This window comes from Eptesicus fuscus, chromosome 3 (assembly GCF_027574615.1).
Source record: "Eptesicus fuscus isolate TK198812 chromosome 3, DD_ASM_mEF_20220401, whole genome shotgun sequence".
NCBI lineage: Eukaryota > Metazoa > Chordata > Mammalia > Chiroptera > Vespertilionidae > Eptesicus > Eptesicus fuscus.
This window is the reverse complement of record NC_072475.1, coordinates 32,831,480-32,841,881: the sequence shown is the minus strand read 5'-3', so window position 1 is coordinate 32,841,881 and position 10,402 is coordinate 32,831,480. Positions and strand designations below refer to the sequence as shown.

The 10,402-nt window shown below is 48.4% G+C and overlaps 1 pseudogene; it reads left to right on the top strand.

Moving 5' to 3' along the window:
* Positions 1–1,706: 1,706 nt before the first annotated feature.
* On the top strand, positions 1,707–2,673 carry LOC114231809 (tubulin alpha-1C chain-like; annotated as a pseudogene).
* Positions 2,674–10,402: the final 7,729 nt, after the last annotated feature.

The following is a 10,402-nucleotide window of genomic DNA, read 5'->3' as shown; positions in this document are numbered from 1 at the left end:
ACCTGATGTTTGTAGGCAAATTAGCCATACAATGCATCGTATGGGATATGGAAGCCGAAGGCCTGTTCGAACACCTTTGCTGTCTGCAGTTACCAACATAAAACGTCTCCAATTCGCACAGGAACACAAGGATTGAACAGTCGAGCATTGGAAAGAAGTCATGAGGTCTGATGAATCATGTTTCCAGTTGCATCATGCAGATGGCAGAGTGAGAATTTCGCGGAAACAGCATGAAAGCATGCACCCCACATGCATGAGTACAATGCTTTAAGCTGGTGGGGGCAGTGTTATGGTTTGGGGCATGTTTTCCTGGCATGATTTGGGCCCTTTAATTCATGTGGAACAACGCCTGAATAGCACAACATACCTAAATATCGTTGTTGATCAAGTTCATCCTATCATGTTGATGGCGTATCCCAATGGAGATGGCTTCTTCCAACAAGACAATGCACCATGCCACAGTGCTTGTATTGTGCAGGAGTGGTTTCAAGAACATGAGGGAGACTTTACCTTGCTTAGGTGGCCCCCAAAATCACCAGATCTCCATCCAATTGAGCATTTGTGGGACAAAGTTAAAAGAGCCATCAAGCAGCTGGTTCCACAACCATCAAATCTCACAGAATTGGACAGTGCTCTTCATCAGGCATGGTGTCAGATTCCTCGAATCACCTTTCAACATCTCGTGGAGTCAATGCCAAGAAGAATCGCCACAGTATTGAAGGCAAAAGGTGGCCCAACGAAGTACTGATGGGGTGGTCATAATAATCTGGCCACTCAGTGTATATCCATCTATCTATCTATCTATCTATCTATCTATCTATCTATCTATCTATCTATGGTAGATAGATAGATAGATAGATAGATAGATAGATAGATAGATGGATATACACTGAGTGGCCAGATTATTATGATCTCTGAACACATAATAATCTGGCCACTCAGTGTATATTCTATATAATAAAAGGCAAATATGCAAATTGTCCCCTCAACCAGGAGTTCAACCAGCAGGCAGGCTGGCCAACCGCCCATGTCCCCTCCCGCTGGCCAGGCTGGCTGGACCCCATACATGCACAAATTTATGCACTGGGCCTCTAATATATATATATATATATGTGTGTGTGTGTATGTATATATATATATATATATATATATATATATATATATATATATATATATACATACACACACACTGAGTGGCCAGATTATTATGATATTTGAATGCATAATAATCTGGCCACTCAGTGTATATATATATATATATATCTCAAACGATTGCTTCCTCACACACCCAGACCAGAGATCAAACCCAAAACCTATTATGTTCCCTGACTGGGAATTGAACCTGCAACCTTTTTGATAAGTCAGAAGATGCTCTAACCAACCAAGCCATCCAGCCAGGGAAACACATTACCCTAACCTAAGGATATTTTTCCATTGATTTTTTTAGAGAGAGTATGGGGAGGGGGAGACAGAGAGCTAGAGAAACATCAATGTGAGAGAGACACATGGATTGGTTGCCTTTCACATGCACCCCATCCAGGCCAGGGATCAAACCCATCAAGGCAGCTGCAAAGTAGCAACCTTGCATGAGTGTATTTCCATCCACATTGACCAGGCTAGTGTCCAGATCAGCAATGCCTTCTGGGAGCTCTACCACCTGGAACATAACATCCAGCCTGATGACCAGATGCCAAGCGACATGACCACTGGGGAGTGGGAGGGAGATAACTTCTTCAACACCTTCTTCAGTGAGAGGCGCTGGCCATCATGTGCCCAGGTCAGTGTTTGTAGACCTAGAACCCACAGTCATTGATGAAGTTTGCACTGGTACCTATTGCCAGCTCTTCCAATCTGAGCAGCTCATCACAGGCAAGGAAGATGCTGCCAATACCTATGCCAATGGATGCTACACCATTGGTAAGGAAATCATCAAACTTGTCTTGGACAGAATTCAGAAACTAACCAGTGCACAGGTCTTCAGGGCTTACTGGTTTTCCACACCTTGGGTGGGGGAACTGGTTCTGGGTTCATCTCCCTGCCGATGGAACATTTCTCTGTCAATTATGGCAAGAACTCCAAGCTACAGTTCTCCATCTACCCAGCCCCACAGGTTTCCACAGCTATAGTTGAGTCCTACAACTCCATCCTTACCACCCACACTACCTGGGGCTCTGATTGTGCCTTCATGGTTGATAGCGAGGCCATCTTTAGCATCCGTCATAGAAACCTTGAGATAGAGCGCCCTATTTATACTAACCTGAATAGGTTCATCAGTCAAATTACGTTTTCCATCATTGCTTCCCTGAGATTTGATGGAGCCCTGAATGTTGACCCCACTCTGCTGAGACCTGATTCCAGGTAGCATCTGGGACAGACTAAGTTGTGTGGCTCTAGGACAAGGGACATTTTTCTCTTGCATGCCTGAGCAGTGCAGAGCCCTTCACACAGCCAAATCTTGTTCTGTTTGGGCCCAAAGAACTCTTCTGAACTCACCCTGATTACTCTCTGAAATCCTACCCGACCACAAAGTTTTGTGAGCACTCAACAGGCACAGAGTATCAATCTGGTGAACATCAGTCATCCCTACTCATTGTGAATCTACCTCATGCACTGAAGTATCACCAGATGCTCTTTCAATGTCTGAGCCTAACCAATGGACACAGACAATAGGAGGGGAGGTCGGGGGATGTGCGGGGGGGGGGGGGGCGGGCAGGAATGGGTGGGGAGAGGTCAATTGGGGGGAATATGTAAAACTTTCAACAATAAAGAATTTTTTTAAAAGAAATGCTGATGCCTGGGCTTCATCACAGACCTATTGAATCAGAATCTTTGGAGAGGGGCCCAGGAATCCTTTTGTGTTTGTGTTGTAATTTCCTCAAGTGATTCTGTTAGCAGCTAGATGGGCACATATCCACCGGTAGGCAATTGAAAATCATGAATACAGCTTCTAGAGTTGAGAAAACTAAATTTCAAAAACTGTGATTTATCAATTAAGACCCTGAGAAAACAATGTATCAGGTCACCATTGTGGTTAGAAATTCAAAAATACAATTCACATGCAACGTTTCAACTGCATAATTTGTTTAAAAATAGGGATGCCTATATGTTCCATTCTCTGCTTTAGAGATGAAGCTCAAGATACAGGAGGCAACTATGAAGTGGATACCTTAGAATGACAATTTTATGGCCAACTGTTAATTCTTTCCTAAAGTGCATGAGTACTGAATATTGGTTTTTTTTGAAAAGTAAAATCTGAGGCGTTCTGGCCCATTTTTATTGGACTCTGCCCCATGAAATCACCTCGCTTGAAGAATAGAGGAAAAAACTGCGAGTTCAGTTTTATTAGGATGGATCCGGGCAGAGTAAGGAGTTTTTTAAGACATTGACCCTTGAGGAGAGGCTAGCTCAGCAGTTTGAGAGGGGCCTTGGCAGGCTTGAGTAGCATCATGGAAGGCAATCCTTACACATACCTTGAGCTTCCACCAGGTGGCGAGGTTCCCTTATTTTCCTCAAAGCCATTTTCTAACCAAATTCTAAAGCAAAAGTGAAGGAGAGTGGACCATAAGTAACCAGGGCTTCAGACAGAAGGCCTTGGGTCAAATATGTGTCCTCACTTAGTTCTTAGGAGCTCCGCCACAGAGGCTGGGGTGTAGGAGGCAGAGATAATTTTAGTAGTTATGGTATAGCCTCTCTGTGTCCCAGACAGTAACATCCACTTTGCATTTCCAATTCCTACTTATTCTTAAAATCCCCTACAAAGTCATAGCTATGTCAAAACTGGAAATGACTAGTTAAAATGAACACGTAAGTAGGAAACAGGGTGCAAGCATTTCCTATTTTGAGAAACATTAATGTACAAAACCCCCAAGTCTATGAAACATAAATTTGAGAGATTGCTAAAGGGTCTTTGTTTTAAAAAGAGATCCATCACAGACTGCCTTAAAAAGTAAGTTTCCTTTGTGCCTTAATAATTTGATTCAACCTATTAAATTCAATGTTCTCCTGATTGCTTTGTGAACTGAGTTGAAGGTATCTTGGTATCTTCAGGATGAATTGTGACACTGATTTGGTTTCTGTATCATTTGCTTCCCCCTTTTGTAGATTTTACCCTTCCCTACAAGCTCCTTAAACCATCTGCCAGCAATACGCCTTTTTTTTTTTTTTTTGTCTCCCAGTCCCCTCCAGGAAGGGTCAGATGATGGATGAAGTGAGACGTGACCTGGATTTGGTGCTGTGTGCACTTGGTCAGCCTTCTGGTTGGGAACACCTTTCACTGTTGGGAGATAACAACAATGTGGAAGGGTAGGAGGAACCATCTATTGAACACTTCCTCTATTCTGGATGTCCTTCCGGACAAAGCCATGGTGGCAGGGCCAAGGCAGAGGCAATTAGGGGCAAGCAGGCCAGCAAGAGGGGGGGGCAGTTGGGGGGCAGCCAGGCCAGCAGGGGGACAGTTGGGGGGCAACCAGGCCAGCAGGCAGGCGAGCAGTTAGGAGCCAGCAGTCCCAGATTTTGAGAGGGATGTCCCTGCATGGATCAGGCCTAAACCAGCAGTCGGACATCCCCTGAGGGATCCCTGATTGGAGAGGGTGCAGGCCGGGCTGAGGGGACACCCCCCCCCCAACCCCCCATTCATGAATTTCGTGCACTGGGCCTCTAGTTTTAAAATAAGCATCATGCATATGACAGCTATTTGCACATTACCTGATATAAGAGCAAGCATGCAAATAATTCTTTTATTTTCTCTTATATCACTGATTTGTAAATTTTGGGTACTCTTTTCTCAACAAGATACCTATACAAGTGTTCGTTTCTCTTAAGATTATGTTAAGAGTTATTTTCTATAAAATTATATTTCTTCATGACAACAGTGATGTAGTGGAAAAAAAAAAAAAGACTGGACTATAAACCAAACAAAGGGACTCCTAGGCAAGTCAGCAATTTGTCCTCAACCTACTGGTGTATTGGGCAAACAATTCTAGGTCATGTAGTGCTGCCCAACTTATTGCAAGATGTTTAGCATCCTCAGCCTTCAGGCACTGTGTGCCTGTAATAATTGCTTACTCCCACCAAGAGTAGGCTTTCATAGTCCTCTTGCCTTATAAATTAAGGATTTTTTTTTCTATACAAAAGCTCATTTTGGTTGCTATGACAAAACAACACAGACTGTGTAGCTTATAAAAAACAGAAACTTATATCTCACAGTTCTGCAAGTTGAAAAGTCCAAGATCAAGGAGCCAACATGGTCAATTTCTTGTGAGGACCCTCTTTCTGGTTCATCTGGTGCCCTCTCTCTGTGTCCTCACATGGTGGAAGGGGCCAGGGATCTTCTGGAGGACTCTTGAAGGCACTTAGCCTGTTATAAAGGCTCTGCCCTCATGATTTAAGCACCTCCCAAAAGCCTCACCTCCTAATGCCATCATCTTTGGAGATTAGGATTTCACCGTATGAATTTGGGGGTGGGGGGTGGGGAGTAGCACAAATATTCAGACCATAGCAGCTAGATATAGAGGGCCTTGGTGAAAACCCTTAAGGTATGAAACTTATTTTCCTCACTAAGCACATAACTACACCATAAAGTCTTTAGACTTAACATTTGAGATTCAGAGAATTTTGTTTTGTTTATTTGTATCTTCTCTCAATTTGCTTTATTTCTTTTTTTGTCACAGGTTTTTCTATTCATTAGTCATTTTAAAGAAAAAAAATTTTGGTTCTATTAAGCATTCCAATTGTTTTTTCCTCCCTTTATTGATTAAGGTAATACATATGTGTCCTTATCCCCCCATTGCCCCCCCTCTCCCACTCATGCCCTCACCCCCTGGTGTCTGTGTCCATTGGTTAGGCTTATATGCATGCATACAAGTCCTTTGGTTGGTCTCTTCCCCTTACCCCTGCCCTCCCCTACTTTCCCTCTGAGGTTTGATGGTCTGATCGATGCTTCTCTGTCTCTGGATCTGTTTTTGTCCACCAGTTTATGTTGTTCATTATATTCCACAAATGAATGAGATCATGTGATATTTATCTTTCTCTGACTGGCTTATTTTGTCTAGCATAATGCTCTTCAGTTCCATCCATGCTGTTGCAAATGGTAAGAATTCCTTCTTTTTACCACAGTGTAGTATTCCATTGTGTAGATGTACCACAGTTTTTTAATCCACTCATCCACTGATGGGCACTTAGGCTGTTTCCAAATATTAGCTATGATAAATTGTGCTATTATGAACATAGGGGTGCATATATCCTTTCTGATTGGTGTTTCTAGTTTCTTGGGATATATTCCTAAAACTAAAAATGGAACTCCCATTTGATCCAGTTGCTTTTATTTTAATTCTCTATTTCATTGTTTCTTCCCTAATATATTTTCTGTCTTTTCCACTTTTTGTTAAATGACTTTTTCCATCTTCTTGAATTGAATAGTTAGCTCATTTGTTTTTAGTACTATTTCTTAGGGAGATGAGGTCAATTCTGTAATGTCCTCTAAGTATTATTACTGTCTATCATACATTTTGACACATAATTTTTTTTTATCAATGAGTCCTAAATTTTATATAACCTGCCTAAGGAATTACTCTTAAAATTATGTTTTATCTCAGAGGTGTGTTTTTTTTTAATTTATGAGATACATGAAAATTTTAAACAATATTTTTCTATTGACTTGCAAATTGTTTTAATTGAATGAAAGTAACATATTCCCTGTGATTTTGATTATTTCATATTTATTGATTCTTTTTTGTGGGATGGTATAGAATTAAATTTTGTGAATGTTCAAAAACGGAAAGAATATTTATATGAATTTCACCTTAGTTTTTAGAAGGCCTTTGCATTTATTATGCTTTCTTGATCTTTTATTCCTTTAACCAGTATGTAACAACTCTGTTTGTCCCTTTTATGCTTTTATTTTTTTGGTTTGGTAAGTTTGATGGCTCAGATATCTTCCCCCCCTCCCCCATATTTTCCTGTTTCTTTGTCTTATTCCCTTATTTTCAACTTTTCTTTATATATTTATTTATTTATTTATTTATTTTTTTAATTTCTTTATTGATTAAGGTGTCATATTTGTCCTCATCCCCCCATTCCCATCCCACCCCTTCCCCACGCATGCCCCAATCCCTGTTGAACTTAACCGTTGGATCATATGCTGCATACAGGTCCTTTGGTTGAACTCTCCCCCTCCCCCCACCCTCCCCCCACCCTCCCCCTACCCTCCCCTATCCTCCCTCTGAGGCCCGATAGTCCGATCGATGCCTCCTTGATTCTGGTTCTGTTCTTGTTCCTCAGTCTATGTTGTTCATCATTTCCTCTAGATGAATGAGATCAAATGTCACTAGATATATACTAATAAGAACTGAATGTGAGACGAGCAATAATATTTATGCTGACAGGCAAATGAATCAATCTGTAGCGAGCTTCCCCCTGGACCAACAGTTCTTTTGAGACCCAATTTCGATGTCCAGTAGTTCCTTATGTGTACATGTCAGCACTGACCCCTCAGCTCTGGATGGTGGACAAATGGTGGTAATGGAGGTCCGACTCCCTCTGGTTTGGTCTCGGCCGAACCCAGGGGCACGGCATCACCTGGACTAAGGGGCACGTGGCCTCACCCATACCCAAGGGGCGCGTGGTCTCACCCGGGCCTGGGACCCAGCCTCACCCGGATGGATCCAGGGGCGCACGGCCTCACCCGGACCCAGGATCTGGCTTCACCCGTACCCAGGGACGCTTGGCCTCTCCCAGACCCAGGGGCACGTGGCCTCACCCGGGCTTAGTTGCACAAGGCCTCACCTGGATCCAGGGACACATGGTCTCACCCAGACCCAGGAACGTTTGGCCACTCCCAGACCCAGGGCCACTTGGGCTCACCCGGGCCTAGGTGCACGAGGCCTCATCCGGATCCAGGGACGCATGGTCTCACCCGGACCCAGGGACGCTTGGCCTCTCCCAGACCCAGGGCCACTTGGGCTCACCCGGGCCTAGGTGCACGAGGCCTCACCCGGATCCTGGGACACATGGTCTCACCCGGACCCAGGGATGCTTGGCCTCTCCCAGACCCAGGGCCACTTGGGCTCACCCGGGCCTAGGTGCACGAGGCCTCACCCGGATCCAGGGACACATGGTCTAACCCGGACCCAGGGACGCTTGGCCTCTCCCCGACCCAGGGCCACTTGGGCTCACCCGGGCCTAGGTGCACGAGGCCTCACCCGGATCCAGGGACACATGGTCTCACCCGGACCCAGGGACGCTTGGCCTCTCCCCGACCCAGGGCCACTTGGGCTCACCCGGGCCTAGGTGCACGAGGCCTCACCCGGATCCAGGGACACATGGTCTCACCAGGACCCAGGGATGCTTGGCCTCTCCCAGACCCAGGGCCACTTGGGCTCACCCGGGCCTAGGTGCACGAGGCCTCACCCGGATCCAGGGACACATGGTCTCACCCGGACCCAGGGACGCTTGGCCTCTCCCCGACCCAGGGCCACTTGGGCTCACCCGGGCCTAGGTGCACGAGGCTTCACCCAGATCCTGGGACACATGGTCTCACCCGGACCCAGGGACGCTTGGCCTCTCCCCGACCCAGGGCCACTTGGGCTCACCCGGGCCTAGGTGCACGAGGCCTCACCCGGATCCAGGGACACATGGTCTCACCCGGACCCAGGGACGCTTGGCCTCTCCCCGACCCAGGGCCACTTGGGCTCACCCGGGCCTAGGTGCACGAGGCTTCACCCAGATCCTGGGACACATGGTCTCACCCGGACCCAGGGACGCTTGGCCTCTCCCAGACCCAGGGCCACTTGGGCTCACCCGGGCCTAGGTGCACGAGGCCTCACCCAGATCCTGGGACACATGGTCTCACCCGGACCCAGGGACGCTTGGCCTCTCCCAGACCCAGGGCCACTTGGGCTCACCCGGGCCTTGGTGCACGAGGCCTCATCCGGATCCAGGGACGCATGGTCTCACCCGGACCCAGGGACGCTTGGCCTCTTCCAGACCCAGGGCCACTTGGGCTCACCCGGACCTAGATGCACGAGGCCTCATCCGGATCCAGGGACACATGGTATCACCCGGACCCAGGGACGCTTGGCCTCTCCCAGACCCAGGGCCACTTGGGCTCACCCGGGCCTAGGTGCACGAGGCCTCAAGCGGATCCAGGGATGCATGGTCTCGCCCGGACCCAGGGACGCTTGGCCTCTCCCAGACCCAGGGGCACGTGGCCTCACCCGGGCCTAGGTGCCCGAGGCCTCACCCGGATCCAGGGACACATGGTCTCACCCGGACCCAGGGACGCTTGGCCTCTCCCAGACCCAGGGCCACTTGGGCTCACCCGGGCCTAGGTGCACGTGGCCTCACCCGGATCCAGGGACACATGGTCTCGCCTGGACCCAGGGGTGTGTGGGCTCTCCCAGACCCAGGGGCGCTTGGCCTCGCCCGGGCACGGGATCCAGCGTCATCCGGGTACAGGGGCACTTGGCCTCACCCGGACCCGGAGTCCGGCCTCACCTGGACCCAGGGGCATGTGGCCTCACCTAGACCCAGGGACGTGAGGCCTCACTTATACCCAGAGGCGTGTGACCACACCCGAGCCCAGAGGCGCGCAACCCCGCCCCCACCCGGGTCTCAGCGGGGCCCCGTCTTCCCGATCCCAATTCCTGCCGGTCAATCCCCCCTCAGCAATTCCCCTGGCCATCCTTCCGGAGCTCCAGTATGGCTGCTGCAGAACTCGTCGGGCGGCGGCTCGGCGAAGCTCCGGTGCACCCGGTGCATGGCGGTGGGCCAGTCTGGCGTCGCTGTGTCGGCCCTTGGGTCTGCATCGGTGGCCGGTCGCCGAGCATGCGCACCTGGCCGCTTCCGGGGCGTTGAGATTCTTGACGGACTCAGAGGTCAGCAAGCGCGGAGTCTCCCACCCTATGTCTCATAGGGGCTCGTCTGTCCGTGCTTGGCTGCCAGTGGAGCCGTCCCCTCAGCCGGAGACCGCCGGGGGAACTGCGCCGAGCACGTTCCAGGCCGCTGTTGTATCGCCTGAGCCATAGTTCTTTTGTGTCGCCTGAGCTGTAGTTCTTAAAGTGTGGTCTTTGGGTCACCGGCATCAGCATCATCCCACATCCCCCTCTTTTATTCTAGTTGTAGAGCATCTACTCAGCCAGCCCTATGGTGGTCTTGGATGGTGTCTGCTCTGCTCTCTTGTCGTAGTCTCAAAGTTGTTGTGGTAGGCAACAATCAGGCTTCCGCCCTATGCCTCCATCTTGGTCCTCCTTTGTATAGTTAAGTCTTGATTGTTGTTGGTGTCACTGGGGGGGCTCTCTTTGTCTATAAAGGAAGAGTTGCTGTGCAGGAGACACGTTTATGGGCCGGGTCTTGGTGCAGCAAAGCTTTGGCGCTCACTGAATATTCCCGTTGAATGTGTCCCTTA